Source organism: Scyliorhinus torazame, chromosome 2 (genome assembly GCF_047496885.1).
Source record: "Scyliorhinus torazame isolate Kashiwa2021f chromosome 2, sScyTor2.1, whole genome shotgun sequence".
NCBI classification, from domain to species: Eukaryota; Metazoa; Chordata; class Chondrichthyes; order Carcharhiniformes; family Scyliorhinidae; genus Scyliorhinus; species Scyliorhinus torazame.
In genome coordinates this window covers 48,110,349-48,128,781 of record NC_092708.1, presented here as the reverse complement: position 1 = coordinate 48,128,781, position 18,433 = coordinate 48,110,349, and the positions used below count along the sequence as shown (strand labels likewise).

General features: G+C 49.1%; 1 protein-coding gene across 5 annotated transcripts in view; it reads left to right on the top strand.

Annotated features, from left to right (window-relative positions):
• lypd6b (LY6/PLAUR domain containing 6B) overlaps positions 1 to 18,433 on the top strand; it is a 307,705-nt gene that overhangs the window by 141,184 nt on the left and 148,088 nt on the right. The window contains exon 2 of one of the 5 annotated variants that reach the window (XM_072471242.1): positions 2,541 to 2,625. The exons of the other annotated variants lie outside the window; for them this stretch is intronic. The gene's annotated coding sequence lies outside the window, so the exon portion shown is untranslated. The remainder of the gene's footprint in view (positions 1 to 2,540; positions 2,626 to 18,433) is intronic. 5 annotated transcript variants of the gene reach the window in all.

The following is an 18,433-nucleotide window of genomic DNA, read 5'->3' as shown; positions in this document are numbered from 1 at the left end:
AGCGTAATTGTTGTTCGAATGCAGGAAACCAATAGTAATAAGTTAATAATTATGTAATCTGGTTTAGTGTATTGGTTGAGGGATGAATATTGACACACACTGGGAGAGCTCCCCTACTAAGATGCAAAAGCTATGGCTGGTTCTTGAACTGGCGGGGCATAATGCTGTGATTTGTTTCAATCTCCCGGTTGTGCAGTTCAGTGAAACTTGTAATGCCTAACCGATTAATTTCTCTTTCTGACCTCTTTGCCAGCTGACATAAATGGTTGCCTCATTTGCCATTGCTCATCCTCCCTTGAAAACTGCTGTTGTCATTCTTTTCCTCAAGAATATACACAAAGCTAAAACCCCTCAGCACTTCCGAGTGAGTATCTCACCTCTGACCTCCCTTTCCTCTCCATGGTTCTTGAATAGATTGGCCTGTCAGATTGGTGCAACTCGCTCCTGAAATTCCATTACATTTCTCTCATTGCACCAAAATGGCCCTAAAGGAAAGAATGAGTATTTTCCATGAGTAAGGATTTGTTCAGTTAAAATAGATTTGTTCGGTTGATATAATTGCTAAGAAGCACACCAAATGCTTGGTGAGAATATTGGGAGCAGCTGAGTCACTCACTGACTCATTCACTCACTCACCCACTCTCTCACTCCCTCACACACTCTCTCACACACTCTCTCATTCCCTCACGCAGACTCTCACTCCCTCACACACTCTCACAGTCTCTCACACTCTCTCACACTCACTCACTCACTCGCCCACTCTCTCACTCCCTCACACACTCTCTCACTCTCTCACACACACTCTCATTCCCTCACACAGACTCTCACTCCCTCACACACTCTCACACAGTCTCTCACACTCTCTCACACTCACTCACTCACTCATTCTCACACTGTCTCTCTCTCATTTTCACTCTCTCTGTTCCTCTCTCTCTCTCTCACACGCTCACACACTCCCAAATTTAGTCCCTCGTCTGCCTCTGAGTAGGGGAGAGTAAAATGTTTCTAGGTTGCTGCTCCTGATTAACATCCTGCCACCCTCGGCTGCAAGTAATTGTAGGGAGGCACTGGTGGAGGGTGGGCTTAAAGTTGGCTGTGTTGCCTCCGATGGCAAATAGCTTCCTCATGCTCGATGTTGTGGTTCGTACATGAAAGGGCAACAAATACCTGTGGAACCAGAACACAAACCAGCATTTCCAGTTTCTGGAAAGGACAGGCGAGAAAGTCGGCAAAACGTGATTACTTAGCAAGGAATGGCCAATGCATTTTTAATCCCAGGGTCCACAGAGAAAGGGGTATTGAATTCTCCCTTACCAAAATAATTATTTGGGATTTACCTCTGCGAAGTAAAATCTCTTCCTGAGGTGCACTTTAGTACAATGATACCCCTTGATTTTAATTTTGCAATTTGACTAAATATAATGCAATTATGCTTTTGCTGTGTTGTTCAATCATATAATCTTTTACAGTACAATTTAATCCTTGCGCCAGGATGTAATACCATGAATAGCCTGGGTTGTTCTGGCAGTGAAAGGCATGTGCATCTATCAGTCCTCCTGACTAAAGGTGGCCACTGTTTCCCTCCAGTATTGGGCATTGTGGATTTCTACTAAAATCTATGGCTACATCTACATTGGCTTTGTCCTTTTCTCCCTCATTGAGTTGGTCCTTATTCATGGCTTTATCTCCTTGTAATCAATAAGAGGTTTATTGTGCATTGTTCCATGAAGATCACATTGAAGCGTGCACACTCAGATGAAGCTTAAGTAACAAAGACCTGCACCGGTCCCTGTGCAGAAGTATATGATGAATGGAAAGCCATGTGACATTGAGATTTATTTTGGCGGGCACTTCACCCAAAGCCCATGCGTTGCAGTAGGGTTTATGTTGGATGTTAATTTGTGCTCTGTGGTCCGACAGCGAATGCTACCATGTGGGAATCTGACTGCGTTTGTAAAGGAGCCACCAAAGGCAGTGGAATTCCAGCAGTGACACATGAGCCTTTTGTGTTTGTTCCAGCAGTAACAGAATTGAGCAAGCTACATTTTTTTCCTCAGCCACGCACAAAGCACTTTATTGAAGGGGGGGAAAAAAACACCCCAAAAATGATCTGATAGTTGGATCTCCATTTGGGGGCATAGTGCACGCAACGTTGGCGTCTAAATGCTCTGACCCTCATTTCTTACCCTCATGTAATGATGTTGCTGAAACCTTCTGCCCTAGACTCTGATTACTTAATGCTAAACACTTGAAGCCTTAATAGGGGCTCGCATTGTGTGTATGCAGTGAACTGATTCAGAGATTAGATCGGACCTGCATCACATCGGATAACCAGTCTCAGTAATGTTCCTGGGTGGAATTTATATTCTGATCGTAGTGTGGATTAGTGAATGACTGCACACACCTGTTAGTGAAATGAAAACTTGGAATCGTATTCCTTTTCTTTTGGTTACTTCATTGCTCAGTGTGTGTTGGAGGAGGGGCTGATGAAGTACATAAAATGTGTCACGTATAGCCACAAAATGATAGTCTTTTTTCAGCAGGAACGTCCAAGATTTATTACCCCTCTCGCAATGGTGCTACTCAGACCTTTCGTCTTCAGCTCCACATGCTGCATTTTGTAATGTAAGTTCTCAGAAGTATCAACCATGCTGACTGCAATCAAAATCCGTTGTGTTATTAAGGAGTGCTGTTGCCGGTCATGTACCGTGAGGTTATGCTTTGAATGTACAACACTGCAACTCTGTTCTTTCACAATATGTGTACTTTTGGCGTTTAATTGGTTTGGTGAAGGGGCGGTCGTGCCTCACTAACTTGATCGAGTTTTTTTGAGGAGGTGACAAAGATGATTGATGCAGGGAGGGCGGTGGATGTTGTTTACATGGACAGTAAAGCCTTTGACAAGGTGCCTCATTGCAGACTGGTACAAAAGGCGAAGTCACACGAGACCAGAGGTGAGGTGGCAAGATGGATACAGAACTGGCTCTGTCACAGAAGGCAGAGGGTAGCAGTAGAAGGGTGTTTTTCTGAATGGAAGGTTGTGACTAGTGGTGTTCCACAGGGATCTGTGCTGGGGCCTCCGTTGTTTGTCGTATACATAAACGACTTGGAGGAAAATGTAGCTGGTCTGATTAATAAGTCTGTGGATGACACCAAGGTTGGTGGAGTGGCAGATAGTATTGAGGATTGTCAGAGGATACATCAGGATATAAATAGGTTGGAGACTTGGGCAGAGAAGTGGCAAATGGAGTTTAATCCAGAAAAATGTGAGGTAATGCATTTTGGGAGGTCTAACATAGAGAGGAAATATACCATAAATGGCAAAACTCTTAGGAATATAGAACGTTAGAGAGATCTCGGCGTGCAGCTCCACAGGTCTTTGATAATGGCAACACAAGTGGACAAGGTAGTCAAGAAAGCATACGGAATGCTTGCTTTCATTGGACGGGCATCGAGTATAAAAACTGGCAAGTCATGCTACAGTTGTGTCGAACCTTGGTAAGGCCGCACTTAGAATATTGCGCACAATTCAGGTTGCCACACTGCCAGAATGACATGGAGGCTTTGGAGAGGGTGCAGAGGAGGTTTATCAGAATGTTGCCTGGTTAGGAGGGTATTAGCTATGCGGAAAGGCTGAATAGACTTGGACTGTTTTCATTAGAACGACGGAGGTTGAGAGGTGACTTGATAGAGGTCTACAAGATTATGAGGGGCATGGATAGAGTGGATAGGCAGGCACTCTTTCCCAGAGTGGAGGGGTCAGTCACCAGGGTACATAGGTTTTTTAAAAAAAAATTATTTTTATTCAGGTTTTTATCGAAACAGAATTTTTATATAACCATTAACAGCATTTAATAAAACAAGGTGAACATTAACTTTATTTTTAAACATGCAATGACTAAACATTCCCCCCCCCCCCCCGCCCCCCAGATTGCTGCTGCTGACATTTTAATGCTCTCCTAGAAATTTGAGGAACGGCTGCCACCTCCGAGGGAACCCCATCATGGACCCTCTCAAGGCAAACTTTATTTTCTCAAGACTGAGAAACCCAGCCATGTCACCAACCCAGGTCTCCACACTCGGGGGCTTTGAGTCCCTCCATGTTAAAAGGATCCGTCTCCGGGCTACCAGGGAGGCAAAGGCCAGAACGTCGGCCTCTTTCGCTTCCTGAACTCCCGGATCGTCTGACACAACAAAGATCGCTATCTCTGGACTCGGCACCACCCGCGTGTTTAGGATCGTGGACATTGCTTTAGCGAATCCCTGCCAGAATCCTTTGAGAGCCGGACACGCCCAGAACATATGGACATGGTTCGCTGGGCTTCCCGCACATCTCGCACATCTATCCTCAACCCCAAAGAACTTGCTCATTCTCGCTGCCGTCATGTGTGCCCGATGGACGACCTTGAACTGAATTAAGCTAAGCCTGGCACATGATGAGGAGGAATTAACCCTGCTTAGGGAATCAGTCCACAGGCCCGCATCCAGCTCCCCGCCTAGCTCCTCCTCCCACTTGCCCTTAAGTTCCAAAGGGTACATAGGTTTAAGGTCCGTGGGGAAAAGTTTAGAGGAGATGTGCGAGGCAGGTTTTTTACATAGAGGAACGCGTTGCCTGGGGAGGTTGTGGAAGCAGATACATTAACAGCGTTCAAAAGGCATCTCACAAATACTTGGATAGGATGGGTATAGAGGGATACGGCACTAGGAAGTGCTGAGGGTTTTGGGAAAGAGTGGTATCACGACCGGTACAGGTTTGGAGGGCCGAAGGGCCTGTTTCTGTGCTGTGTTGTTCTTTGTTCTTTATATTGCATAGCCTGAGGGGTCTAGAAGACTAGGAGTGTTTGTTCATGTACTGGGACCCTCCACAGCCCATACAACATCTTGGAATTGGCAGATCCCCTGTGGTATTTTTCAGGGTACATCAGGATGATCTATTGTTTGATCGGAGTATTGTGCCAGGATATGTACAACAGATTATTCGGGACTTTGAAATTGATAATAAAACCAGGTTTTAATTATCCTTCTAGATTGGTAGGGTATTTGTGTGAGGCAGATAAGAATATAAAAACGCAAGAAACAGAGGCACGACAAGGCCATGTGGTCCCATTCAATAAGATTATAGCAAACCAGGAAACAATCTTCACCAAGCTGGCACTACCCTGGTATCAAGCCGGCACTGCCCTGGCACTCCCCTCTTTATCCTCCCCCCTGAGTGTTACACTCATCTCTGAGATCCTCCAGGAGTATTGCTCATCCCGTACCAGCCTCCCCGAACAGGCGCCGGAATGTGGCGAATAGGGGCTTTTCACAGTAACTTCATTGAAGCCTACTCGTGACAATAAGCAATTTTCATTCATTTCAGGTGTTCATCTTCTGAGTCCAGTCGTGCTTCACGCCATTCGGACATCATGCCGCTCTGGGGGGATGATTCCAGCATATGAGTCTGAGAATTATATGTTAATTTATTACAGTGAGGTTTCTAATGCTGAGCATTAGAAAATGATGCCAGCTATTGATTGGCTGGGGCTGGGGGGACAACTAATTTCTGGTTTGATGTTGGCGTGAAACGCATCTTTGGCTTTCTCGTGGTATTTCCCGCTCCGTCGCCGAACCCGCCCAACGTCAACAGGAGTGGAAAATGCCGACGATAGTGAGTGATATAGGATATGTTACAGAATGTGGAGAAAGATAATTCCATGTAGAGCCTCGTGCAGAGACATGTGGGCACTATTCTCTCCGCCCACACCCCCCGCCCACGCCGGGGGGGAGAATTGCCGGGGCGCCGCGCGAATCGCGCCACGCCGCCCCGACCCCCGCACGCGATTCTCCCACCCCCCCTGGAAACCAGCGGCGCGCGATTCGCACCGAGCCACTCGGAGAACAGGCGAGCGGCGATTCTCCGGCCGGATGGGCCGACCGGCTGCTACGACACGAAAGGTTCCCACCGGCGCCATCCACCACTGGTCGCTGCTGGCGGGAACTATGCGGGAACGCTGGGGGGGGCGGCCTGTGGGGGGGGGGAGGGGGGCTCCTTCACCGGGGTGGCCTCCGATGGGGTCTGGCCTGCGATCAGGGCCCACTGATCGGCAGGCCGGCCTCTTTCCCCCCCCCCCCCCCCGGGCCTACCTCCTTCCATGCGCAGGATTGGGCTGCCCCAACTGCGCATGCGCGGGTTGGCATGGTGCCCATTTGGTACCGCGTAAGGATGCTGGAGCGGCATGAACCACTCCAGCATGGTGCTGGCCCCCTGTGGTGGTGGCCAGAATAGGTCGTGTCCGGGCCCTGTTTGCGCCGTTGCGAAAGAGCCTCAATATCGGAGAATCGCCCCCAAGGAGTTAGCATTATGTTAAAAAAAAACAGGTTTGCTCACAGTATATGTTAGTCTGTTTTATTGTAGGCCTATGAGGACCACAACTACTACATGCTAAACCAAAGACAGAATAATCCACTCTTGATTCCCTTAGTGTTCGGCTTTTAACATTTTTTTTGAATAATTTTTATTGATGTTTTCACAAAATATCAACAACAAAATGAAAAAGGAACCCAATAGAATTAAATACAAAACAAAATAAAACAACCCCTGTGCCCCCCTCCCCCTATACATAAATAATAAATTAACACCCCGAATTAACACATAGCAAACATAGCAAATATATACACCACCTCAGATCCCCCAGTGTAGACAAACAAAAATAAAATAGAACCCCCCCCCTAGGGCCCCCCCCCCCCCCCCCCTCCGGGTTGCTGCTGCTGCTGATCCTTGTCTACCGTTCTGCCAGGAAGTCCAAGAACGGTTGCCACCGCCCGAAAAAACCTTGCACCGATCCCCTTAAGGCAAATTTCACCCTCTCCAATTTAATGAACCCTGCCACATCGTTGATCCAGGATTCCACACGTGGGGGCCTCGCATCCTTCCACTGATGAAGAATCCTTCGCCGGGCTACCAGGGACGCAAAGGCCAGAATACCGGCCTCTTTTGCCTCCTGCACTCCCGGCTCCCCTGCAACCCCAAATATTGCGAGCCCCCAGCCCGCTTTGACTCTGGATCCTACCACCCTCGACACCATCCTTGCTACGCCCTTCCAAAACTCCTCCGCCACCAAGGCCTCCTCCTCCTCCTGTATCACCTGGTAAGTTGCCGAGATCTCTCTTTCCCCCCCCCCCCCCCCGAGAGCACCCTGTCCTGCACCGTGCGTGGCAGCAGCAACGGGAGTTCCACCACTTGCCACCTGGCAAACGCCCTTACCTGTAGATACCTAAAGGTGTTCCCCGGGGTGGGGGGGGAGCCCATACTTCTCCTCCAGCTCATCCAGGCTCGCGATCTTCCCATCCACAGACAGGTCCCACAACCTTCTTATCCCTGCCCTGTGCCACCCCGAAAACCCTCCATCTATTCTCCCTGGGACAAACCGGTGCTTCCCCTGTATTGGGGTCCACACCGAGGCCCCCACTTCCCCCCTGTGCCGCCTCCACTGCCCTCAGATTTTGAGGGTAGCCGTCATCTGAACTGGCTGCACCCTACCCGCCAGGGACAGCAGCAGCGCTGCCCACCTCTTAACTCCTCCTCCATTTTCTCCACTAGCCTCGTGAAATTAAGTCTATGCAGGGCCCCCCAGCTCCTGTCCACCTGGACCCCCAAATACCTGAAGCTGCTCTCCGCCCTTTTTAGTGGGAGCTCGCCAATCCCCCTCTCCAGGTCCCCTGGGTGAACCACGAACAACTCGCTCTTCCCCATGTTGAGCTTGTACCCTGAGAAATCCCCGAACTCCCTGAGGATCCTTATTACCTCCGGCATTGCCCCCACCGGGTCCGCCACATACAGCAGCAAGTTGTCCGCATAGAGCGACACCCTATGCTCCTCCCCACCCCGCACCAGCCCCCTCTCAGCTCCTCGACTCTCTCAGTGCCATAGCCAGGGGTTCAATCGCCAGTGCGAAGAGCAGGGGGGACAGGGGACACCCCTGCCTTGTCCCTCGATGCAACCGAAGAGTACTCAGACCTCCTCTTGTTCGTGGCCACACTCGCCATCGGGACCTCGTACAACAGCCTAACTCACCTGACAAACCCCTCCCCAAAGCCGAACCTCTTCAGCACCTCCCACAAGTACCCCCACTCTACCCTATCGAAGGCCTTCTCAGCGTCCATTGCCACCACTATCTCCGCCTCCCCCTCCCTCACCGGCATCATAATAACGTTCAGGAGCCTCCGCACATTCGTGTTCAACTGCCTCCGCTTCACGAACCCCGTCTGGTCTTCGTGGATCACCTGCGGCACACAATTCTCAATTCTCGTGGCTAAGACCTTCGCCAGCACCTTGGCATCTACATTTAACAACAAAATCGGCCTGCAAGACCCACACTGCAGGGGACCCTTGTCCCGCTTCAGGATCAAGGAGATCAGTGCCCGGGACATCATCGGGGGAAAAGCCCCCCCCCTCCCTTGCCCCATTGAAGGTCCTAATCAGCAACGGGCCCAACAGGTCCACATATTTTTTGTAGAATTCGACCGGGAAACCGTCCGGCCCCGGTGCCTTCCCCGCCTGCATGCTCTCTATCCCTTTAGACAGCTCCTCCAGCCCAATCGGGGCCCCTAATCCCACCACCAGTCCCTCCTCCACCTTCGGGAACCTCAATTGGTCCAGAAAGCGGCCCATCCCTCCCTCCTCCAGTGGGGGCTCGGACCGATACAGTTCCTCATAAAAGTCCCTGAAGACCCCATTGATGCCAACCCCACTCCGCACCACACTCCCTCCCCTACCCTTAACTCCCCTGATCTCCCTAGCTGCGTCCCGCTTCAGAAGCTGATGCGCCAGCATCTGACTTGCCTTTTCCCCATATTCATAAATCGCTCCCTGGGCCTTCCTCCACTGCACCTCCGCCTTCCTGGTGGTCAACAGGTCGAATTCGGCCTGGAGGCTACGCCTCTCCCTCAACAGTCCCTCCTCAGGCACCTCCGCATACCTCCTGTCTACCCTCACCATCTCCCCCACCAGCCTCTCCCTCTCCCTCTGCTCTCTCCTCTCCCCTCTCCTTGTGGGCCCTAATGGCGATCAGCTCTCCCCTAACCACCGCCTTAAGCGCCTCCCAGACCATCCCCACTCGGACCTCCCCGTTATCGTTGGCCTCCAGGTATCTCTCTATGCTCCCTCGGACCCGCTCACTCACCTCCTCGCCACAACGGGCGCTGGTCCCTCTCCTCCCCCAGCTCTAGGACTACCCAATGCGGGGCGTGATCCGAAATGGTTATCGCCGAGTACTTGGTATCCTCTACTCTCGCTATCAGCGCCCTGCTCAGAATAAAAAAGTCGATCTGGGAATCGGCCTTATGAACATGCGAGAAGAATGAAAATTCCCTAGCCCTGGCCTTGCAAATCTCCAAGGGTCCACCCCTCCCATCTGATCCATAAATCCCCTCAGCACTTTAGCCGCTGCCGGCTTCCTACCCGTCCTAGACCTGGAGCAGTCCAGTGCCGGATCCAACACCGTGTTAAAGTCCCCCCCCCATTATCAGGCCCCCCACTTCCAAGTCCGGGATCCGACCCAACAAGCGCCGCATAAAACCCGCATCGCCCCAGTTCGAGGCGTACACGTTGACCAGCACCACCCTCTCCCCTTGCAGCTTACCACTTACCATTACGTACCTGCCGCCATTGTCTGTCACAATGCTCGACGCCTCGAACGACACCCTCTTTCCCACCAAGATCGCCACCCCCCGATTTTTGACATCCAGCCCCGAATGAGACACCTGACCTACCCACCCTTCCTCAATCTTACCTGGTCTGCCACCTTCAGGTGTGTCTCCTGGAGCATGACCACATCCACCTTCAGCCCCTTCAGGTGCGCGAACACCCGGGCCCGCTTGACCGGCCCGTTCAGTCCCCTTATATTCCATGTTATCAGCCGGATCAGGGGGCTACCCGCCCCCCTCCCCCGCCGACTAGCCATAACCCCTCCTCGGCCAGCCACACGCCCTCACCCCACGCCCGGCCCGTTCCCCACGGCAGCAGACCCCCGTCCCAACCCCCCCTACTCACTCCAGCTCCCCCTTGACCATACCAGCAGCAACCCGGTCCCCCCCCCCCCCCCCCCCCCCAGCTAGGACCCCTCCTTGCTACTTTGCTCCCCTCATTGCACTCCCACAAGTCTGCTGACCCCAGCCACTCCCGCCTCTCCTTCGACTCCTCCCATTGTGCGACATCCCCTCCTCCTCCATTACCCATCAGCAGGCTCTCCGCCTCCCCCTTCCATCCCAAGCGCAGGGAACAACCCTCGCTTCCCCGCCCCGGCCCCGCCCCCTCCAGCCTTCAGCGCGGGAAAAAGCGCCCCGCCACCTCTGACGCAGCTCCTTTTACAGGCCCAGTCCCCTCACCCCCGACTCGGGCCTCCCCCTCCCCCATGGGGCCCCATCCCCCCTACCGACCATCCACCCCTATTCTAATTACTTGCCCCTCCTCCAAGAGCCTACCCAACAGACCCAACCCAAAACAGTGCCCAACCCACCCTAACCACCCACACCGAATCAAAAAGAAACAAGAGCAAAGAACCCGCCCTCAATCTGTAACACACCAACAGCAATCCCCGACCACCCATCCCGACCCTCAGTTTGTGTCCAGCTTGTTTGATGTAAACTGGCTTCTTCGCTGCTAGCTGAAAAACTGGCTTGTCTGATCTGTGGCTAATACGTGTCAACTGCCTTCCTGGCTTCTGATCGTCTGGCCAATTGTACCTTTGTTCCTCTTTGATTATGCTTTTTGTGTATCCGGCTGGCTGCCCCTTTCAACTTCCTTGACTATACATTAGCTATGTGTATCCCATTGATCTTCCCAAACGTCTATAAGATGTTTCTCCTCATAAGCCATTCACATCTGATTTTCATCTAAACTGCCTTCGAAACTCGTTACTGGGGTTAGATGCATCTCACGGGGCCTTATTAATATTCGCTACTGCTGTCTCTGGGCAGATTTCTACCTGTTGCTGGACATCTCATCCTATTATTTTTGTTTACTTTGTTTACAGCTGTTGCTCGGCTAAGACACGAGACATTTTCCATTTTGTGCATTAGTATATTTAAGTAACATCAATGCTAATAATAATGAAATATTTTAGTAACTTTACAAATAATAATAATAATCTTTATTGTCACAAGTAAGCTTACATTAACACTGCAAAGAAGTTCCTGTGAAAAGCCCCTGGTTGCCACATTCCGGCGCCTGTTCGGGTACACAGACGGAGAATTCAGAATGTCCAAATTACCTAACAGCACATCTTTCGGGACTTGCGAGAGGAAACTGGAACATCGGAGGAAACCCACGCAGACACGGGGAGAACGTGCAGACTCCGCACAGACAGTGACCCAAGCTGGGAATCGAACCTGGGACCCTGGAGCTGTGAAGTAACCATACTAACCACTGTGCTACCATGATTTGGAGCATAGTTCTCTGAATTAAAGCCAAGATTTACCTCCCATTGTGGAGGCAGATTTATGGAATATAAAAATAGGGATGTTTTGCCATAGTTGTACAGGGTGTTGGTGTGACCACATTTGGAGGACTGTGTGCAGTTTTTGTCTCCTTATTTAATTACATAAGAACATAAGAACTAGGAGCAGGAGTAGGCCATCTGGCCCCTCGAGCCTGCTCCGCCATTCAATGAGATCATGGCTGATCTTTTGTGGACTCAGCTCCACTTTCCACCCCGAACACCATAACCTTTAATCCCTTTATTCTTCAAAAAAACTATCTATCTTTATCTTAAAAACATTAAATGAAGGAACTGCTTCACTGGGCTAGGAATTCCATAGATTCACAACCCTTTGGGTGAAGAAGTTCCTCCTAAACTCAGTCCTAAATCTACTTCCCCTTATTTTGAGGCTATGCCCCCTAGTTCTGCTTTCACCCACCAGTGGAAACAACCTGCCCGCATATATACTTTCTATTCCCTTCATAATTTTATATGTTCCTATAAGATCCCCCCTAATCCTTCTAAATTCCAACGAGTACAGTCCCAGTCTACTCAACCTCTCCTCCTAATCCAACCCCTTCAGCTCTGGGATTAACCTAGTGAATCTCCTCTGCACACCCTCCAGCACCAGTACGTCCTTTCTCAGGTAAGGAGACCAAAACTGAACACAATACTCCAGGTGTGGCCTCGCTAACACCTTATACAATTGCAGCATAACCTCCCTAGTCTTAAACTCCATCCCTCTAGCAATGAAGGACAAAATTCCATTTCCCTTCTTAATCACCTGTTGCACCTGTAAACCAATTTTTTGCGACTCATGCACCAGCACACCCAGGTCTCTCTGCACAGCAGGTTTTAATATTTTAGCATTTAAATAATAATCCCCTTTGCTGTTATTCCTATCAAAATGGATAACCTCACATTTGTCAACATTGTATTCCATCTGCCAGACCCTAGCCCATTCACTTAACCTATCCAACTCGCTCTGCAGACTTCCAGTATCCTCTGTCTGCACTTTTTGCTTTACCACTCATCTTAGTGTCGTCTGCAAACTTGGACACGTTGCCCTTGGTCCCCAACTCCAAATCATCTGTGTAAATTGTGAACAATTGTGGGCCCAACACTGATCCCTGAGGGACACCACTAGCTACTGATTGCTAACCAGAGAAACACCCATTAATCCTCACTCTTTGCTTTCTATTAATTAACCAATCCTCTATCCATGCTACTACTTTCCCCTTAATGCCATGCATCTTTATCTTATGCAGCAACCTTTTGTGTGGCACCTTATCAAAGGCTTTCTGGAAATCCAGATATACCACATCCATTGGCTCCTCTTTATCTACCGCTCTGGTAATGTCCTCAAAAAATTTATCTAAATTAGTTAGGCACGACCTGCCCTTTATGAACCCATGCTGCGTCTGCCCAATGGGACAATTTCCATCCAGTTGCCTCGCTATTTCTTCCTTGATGATAGATTCTAGCATCTTCCACACTACCGAAGTTAAGCTCACTGGGCTATAATTACCCACTTTCTGCCTACCTCCTTTTTTAAACAGTGGTGTCATGTTTGCTAATTTCCAAGCCGCCAGGACCATCCCAGAGTCTAGTGAATTTTGGTAAATTATCACTAGTGCATTTGCAATTTCCCTAGCCATCTCTTTTAGCACTCTGGGATGCATTCCATCAGGGCCAGGAGACTTGTCTACCTTTAGCCTCATTAGCTTGCCCATCACTACCTCCTTTTTGATAACAATCATCTCAAGGTCCTCACCTGTCATAGCCTCATTTCTATCAGTCACTGGCATGTTATTTGTGTCTTCCACTGTGAAGACCGACCCCAAAAACCTGTTCAGTCCCTCAGCCATTTCCTCATCTCCCATTATTAAATCTCCCTTCTCATCCTCTAAAGGACCAAAATAGCCACTCATTTTTGTTTTATATATTTGTAGAAACTTTTACTATCTGTTTTTATATTCTGAGAAAGTTTACTCTCCTAATCTATCTTACTCTTTATAGCTTTTTTAGTAGCTTTCTGTTGCCCCCTAAAGAGTTCCCAGTCCTCTCGTCTCCCACTAATCTTTGCCACTTTGTATGCTTTTTCCTTCAATTTGATACTCTCCCTTATTTCCTTAGATATCCACGGTCGATTTTCCCTCTTTCTGCCGTCCTTCCTTTTTGTTGGTATAAACCTTTGCTGAGCACTGTGAAAAATCGCTTGGAAGGTTCTCCACTGTTCCTCAACTGTTTCACCATAAAGTCTTTGCTCCCAGTCTACCTTAGCTAGTTCTTCTCTCATCCCATTGTAATCTCCTTTCTTTAAGCACAAAACACTAGTGTTTGATTTTACCTTCTCACCCTCCATCTGTATTTTAAAGTAAGGATATAAATGCATGGGAACAGTTCAGACAAGCTCCACTCAAATGATACCTGGAAAGGGCACTTTGCCTTATGTTACAAAACTCAAATACTTAACCTTAGAGGTCAGTTCCCATTGGGTCTCAGGCCTTCTGCACATGCACTAGCTGGGAAATGACCACACATACGTGGTTTGTGTCTTTTACGTTCTTTAGATCGGGGAATGGCCCTGTTTGCCTCTGCAGATATCAAGAAGTGAAACGGTGTGGAATTGAGGGTTCGGAGACCTAATGTGCCTTTCCCAAGGGAAGATGTCCCAAGGAGCAGAACACTGGACGGAGGCAGAGAGAGTCACAGAAGAGTGTCCGAGGCAGGGATAAAGACAGGGAACAGAAAAAATAAATATGATTCATTTAATCAGGTGTTACGGACAGGAGGGGAATAAATTTAAACAGCACTAATTTCTCTTCGCACCACCAATCCTCAAACAGAAAGGTACTTTTGATTTGTTTCCCATGTTATAAGTGGTAGCATATTTCCCAATTCCTCAGTTTGGATTGGTTTGGATTGGATTGGCTCATTGTCAAGTGTACCAAGGTACAGTGAAAAGTATCGTTCTGCGTGCAGCTCAGACAGATCATTCTGGACATGAAAAGAAAATACAAAATAGGGCAAACATAAAATACACAATGTAAATACATAGACACAGGCATCGGATGAAGCATGCAGGAGTGTAGTACTAATCAGGAGAGAAGATGTGTGAAGAGATCATATCAGTCCATAAGAGGGCCGTTTCAGACTCTGGTAACAGCAGGGAAGAAGCTGTTTTTGAATCTGTTAGTGCGTATTCTCAGACTTTTGTATCTCTTGCCCGATGGAAGAGGTTGGAAGAGTGAGTAAGCCGGGTGGGAGAAGTCTTTGATTATGCTGCCCGCTTTCCCAAGGCAGCGGGAGGTGTAGACAGAGTCAATGAATGGGAGGCGGGTTCATGTGATGCACTGGGTGGTGTTCACGACTCTGTAGTTTCTTGTGGTCTTGGGCCGAGCAGTTGCCGTACCAGGCTATGATGCAGCCAGATAGGATGCTCTATGGTGCACCTGTAAAAGTTGGTAAGAGTCAATGTGGACATGCCAAATTTCAATAGTTTCCTGAGGAAGTATAGTGCTGTTGTGCTTTCTTGGACGTAGCGTCGACGTGGGTGGACCAGGACAGATGTTTGGTGATGTGCAGACCCAGGAATCTGAAGCTGTCAACCATCTCCACCTCGGCCCCATTGATGTAGACCGGGGTGTGTGCAGTGCTTTGCTTCCTGAAGTCAATGAGCAGTTTTTTTGTTTTGCTGACATTGAGGGAGAGATTGTTGTTGTTACACCACTCAGCTAGGTTATCTCTATTTTGATCAGAGCCATGTTTCGGTTATTAACCCAACAGAAAACTCAAGATTGGATGAACACAAAGGGTTAGTTTATTTGCACAAAATCAAAATGCAAAAGGAGGGTCACAATGTTGCCTCCACACTCAGACAGTAAAGAGAGGGGATAGACAAAAGAAAGCTTCACAGTTCAAAGACCAGAGAGAAATGAAATATTGTTTCACGTGGGTTCCAGAGTCCAGAATCCAGGTCCAATCATGGAGGTCACTGGGCTGCAAACAGATGTGGTAAAATTCACTTTTCCTGTAGGGTTGACAAGATAGACACACCAAGATGAATCAGCCTTGGAGGTAATGGTACAGAATTCCCAGAAGTAACAGTGTAGATGGGGCTAGGCGTTCAACCTGGTCAGAGCTCTTTTTCTATGAGGTTGCCAGTCAGATGGTAAATAGCAGGCAGAGCTTTTTAGTTCAGCAAGGAAATATTATTGACTCCGCAAGCAGAAGGCCATGTCAAATGACTCCCACTTCTTCACACTGCCTTTGACAATGGACAAGGGACAGTGAAGTAGTTGAGGCTCCTTCTTTAAATGTTTTTAAGAAAAAGATAGATGCCTTTCTAAAGAATAAAGGGATTCGGGGATATGGTGTACGGGCCGGAGAGTGGAGCTGAGTCCACAAAGATCAGCCATGATCTCTTTCAATGGCGGAGCAGGCTCGTGGGGCCAGATGGCCTACTCCTGTTCCTAGTTCTTATGTTCTTATTTATCCCTCATCTGGGTCCCTGAGAAACCTTAATGGGGGCGATTCTCCAAGATGGAGATTAAGTGTTCGCGCCGTCGTGAACACCGTCGCGTTTCACGACGGCGCGAAACGCGCACGGGGACGGCCGATTCTGTACCCCACAGGGGACCAGCACTGCGCTGGAGCAGTTCACACCACTCCAGCCTCCCTTCCCGATGCCAAATGGGCGGCATGCCAACCTGCGCATGCGCAGTTGGGCTGCGCCAACCTGCGCATGCGTGGGGGACTTCTTCAGCGCGCCAGCCCCGCGCAACATGGCGTGGGGATTCAGGGGCCGGCCGCGCAACAAAGTAGGCCCGGGGGGGGGGGGGGGGGAGAGGCAGCGGCCGCCGATCGGTGGCCCCCCGATCGCGGGACAGACTCCATCGGAAGGCCCCCCCTGGTGAAGGAGCGCTTTTTCCCGCCCCACAGGCCGCCCCCTGACCCTTCACGCAGAGTTCCCGCCGGCAGCGACCAGGGGTGAACGGCGCCGGCGGGACCCTGTCGTATCCGCACGGCTGCTCGGCCCACCTGGGCTGGAGAATCGACGGCCCCGCCGATTCCAGCGGCCCGTGGCCGGCGGCGTGTAAAACGCGCCGGCGCAAATGGCGCTGATTCTCCGCACTTCGGAGAATCGCGCGCCGGCGTCGTGGCGCGTTTGCGGCGATACGGAGAATCGCCCCCAATGTTTTAACCATTAAGAATTGAAAGGAAGGTTTTGGGGCCCTTTGTCTTAGCAGACAAGCAGACTCCTGTTGACCAGTCTGGGTTATGAATGCAGAAGGCCTTTGTCTAGCTCTCTTTGAATTCGGCCTGTGCAGCCCATGGAGGTTGCTGCCCAGAGATAATGATGTGCAAGTTTCCCCAGTACTGCCAGGCAACTGTTCAGGGGGTCACAGTGAGACACAGCTTCAGTCATTTTAAAAATGAATTTAATGTACCCAACTCTTTCTTTTTCAATTATGGGGCAATTTAGCATGGCCAATCCACCTTCCCTGCACATCGTTTGGGTTGTGGGGGGTGAGACCCACGCAGACACAGGGAGAATGTGCAAACTCCACTTGGACAGTGACCCGGAGCCGGGATTGAACCCGGGTCCTCGGTGCCGTGAGGCAGCAGCGCTAACCACTGCGCCAACGTGCCGCCCTGAGATTCAGCCATTTGAAGGATCTTTGTTCAGTTTTTAAAAAATTGTTAGAATTTTTATATATTTATATATATATTTATAATAAGATACAGTGTGAGATCTTGGTCCCTTACACATGTATCAAAGATGAATAAAATAGACTACCAGATTGTACAGAAGTGAGAAGCATTCTATTGATGCTTAATGATTTATCTCAGTGTTCTGGTAAAATTAGAATAAAAGCCAAATAACTTTAAAAGCACCCAGATGTAACACATTCCAAACCAATCCAGTGATGTCCATTCTGAATGAAGCTTAATAGTCGGTGCAGGTTCTTGTTGCTCGTTGCCTATCATCAGTGCTCCATGTCAAACAGAGTCTTCGAAAAGTTACAAGTCTGCTGCGTTGAGAGTGGGTTCGAGTTCAACACCTCCTCCCTGGGGGTTAACAATGTTGTAGCATCCTTTGTGTTTGTAATGAGAATGTAAGACTCATTGGTTGCATTATTTGCTAATTGAGAAAAAGGATCCACCTAAACATAGCAGCAATTTTCAACACTTTTGTGTAGTCAGCACAATAGGGGCAAACTCCTTCCAGAGCTCTGTAATAACTGCACCATTATGCATTTTTTAAAAAAGGCCCTGCCTGCACCAGTGTATGGACATTGATATGCTCATAATGTCTCACACTTTGATATTTGATATGTAGGTTTTTGCTAATGCAGGAACATGTTAATAAAATGTTTGTTTGAAAGTTGATACCTCAGCATAATTGTTCTCAGCTCAGCCGTAAATGTTTTTTTCCCTGAACGTGGTGTTGGAGCGATGACTAAAAGAGGCGAGATGTAAGGTTGACTGAGGAGGTTATTGATGTGCTCTCTCCTATTCCCCTCACTTATTGGAAGGCGGTTTATGAACCGTTTGTAGGCTGCCCATTCAGTATCATAGAACATAGAACAATACAGCGCAGTACAGGCCCTTCGGCCCACGATGTTGCACCGAAACAAAAGCCATCTAACCTACACTATGCCATTATCATCCATATGTTTATCCAATAAACTTTTAAATGCCCTCAATGTTGGCGAGTTCACTACTGTAGCAGGTAGGGCATTCCACGGCCTCACTACTCTTTGCGTAAAGAACCTACCTCTGACCTCTGTCCTATATCTATTACCCCTCAGTTTAAAGTTATGTCCCCTCGTGCCAGCCATTTCCATCCGCGGGAGAAGGCTCTCACTGTCCACCCTATCCACCCCCCTGATCATTTTGTATGCCTCTATTAAGTCTCCTCTTAACCTTCTTCTCTCCAACGAAAACAACCTCAAGTCCATCAGCCT